This window comes from Aristolochia californica, unplaced genomic scaffold (genome assembly GCF_029961685.1).
Source record: "Aristolochia californica isolate CCGP_79_NKW_82.1479 unplaced genomic scaffold, dmAriCali1.0.hap1 SCAF_3, whole genome shotgun sequence".
In the NCBI taxonomy this organism is placed as follows: domain Eukaryota; kingdom Viridiplantae; phylum Streptophyta; class Magnoliopsida; order Piperales; family Aristolochiaceae; genus Aristolochia; species Aristolochia californica.
This window is the reverse complement of record NW_027181992.1, coordinates 31,922,854-31,924,312: the sequence shown is the minus strand read 5'-3', so window position 1 is coordinate 31,924,312 and position 1,459 is coordinate 31,922,854. Positions and strand designations below refer to the sequence as shown.

General features: G+C 39.3%; 1 non-coding gene across 1 annotated transcript; it reads right to left on the bottom strand.

The window, feature by feature from the left end:
* Positions 1–990: 990 nt before the first annotated feature.
* LOC137960701 (small nucleolar RNA R71) lies at positions 991–1,097 on the bottom strand. The gene has a single exon (XR_011114251.1). It is a non-coding gene; the product is annotated as a small nucleolar RNA R71 (small nucleolar RNA).
* Positions 1,098–1,459: the final 362 nt, after the last annotated feature.

Genomic DNA, 1,459 nt, shown 5'->3' with positions numbered 1-1,459 from the left:
CACCATAAAATCCAGAATTGATGTTTCCTGTTGTGCAAGTAGTTAACCAGATGATTGCTTGACAATTTAGGATATAATTAGTGTTTAGTTCATATTAATTCATCATATTTGGTTAGGCTAGTTGACTGAAGAATACACAAAATTCAGTCCTCCCTATGGATATGACCCTCACTTCCCGCTAAATTACATGAACGATTCGTACGCTTTCAAGGTATTAAAGCCGATGTAACTAAATTCTACATCAAGTTTTTGGCGCCGTTGCCGAGGAGGCACGTATTAAGTGTATTTCTTTGTTTTCCATGGTCTTAGGTTAGATTTATTTTATTTATTTATTTTTTAATTTATTTATTTTTATTTTTTTATTTCTTAATTTTAGCTTGGTGATTTTTTATGGAATTATTTTTATTTCTTCTAGTTAGTTCATATTTTTAGTAGTGAGTTTGTTAGCTTAATTTGATAGTTCGTTTTGTTTCTTTTTGTGTTTTTAAGCACGGGCATCACTCCCTAGGTGGACCATTAGCTCCCTTTGTTGAAGCGGTAGAACATATTTGTAGGAAAACACCCAAAGTCGAGTAAGGAGCTACCATGGGCAATCAGGGCGAACTATTACAGTTACCTGTAGTAGGTGACCGTAGAGCCCTGAGGGATTATTCTATCCCATCCCACTTCACATCACCTTCTTGCATTATATTGCCACCCACTACTGCAGCCAGTTATGAGTTGAAACCGGATGTGATCCAACTCCTCCCTACATTCGATGGGTTGGAGAAGGAGGACCCATATTACCACATCAAGGAATTCTTAGATATTTGTGCAACTTTCAAATTCCAGAATTTCTCAGATGACTCTATTCGGTTAAGACTTTTTCCATTTTCACTTAAGGATAAGGCCAAGTCTTGGCTTAATTCCTTAGAGGTGGGCATCATTACTTCATGGAACACATTAGTCACAAAATTTTTATCCAAGTACTTTCCCATTCAGAGAACTACAGCCCTCAGGAGAGAAATCTTCAACTTTATGCAGCAGGAGGGTGAACACTTTTATGAGGCTTGGGAGAAATGGAAGGATTTGATCCGTAGGTGTCCGCATCATGGGTTTGAGAAACGGCATTTAGTGCAATACTTTTATCAAGGTCTTACACCCTAGGTTAGATCCATGGTAGATGCAACGAGTGGTGGGAGTTTGATGGGTAAGAGTGCTAGTGAGTCGTGGGACTTCTTTGAATCGTTGAGTGATCAATCTCAGCAATGGGGTTCATCATTTAATGTTGATAGGAGATCCCATGAAGCCAAAAGAGGGGGTCTCTACGAGGTTAGTGAAACACCTATGCTCATGGCCAAGATTGAGGGGTTGACTAGAAAAATTGATGCCCTTATGGTGTCCAAGAGTTCACCTGCTCCTAACCCATCTACTGTCTGTGCCATATGCTCTGGTTCATCTCATCCCACACAAATGTGTC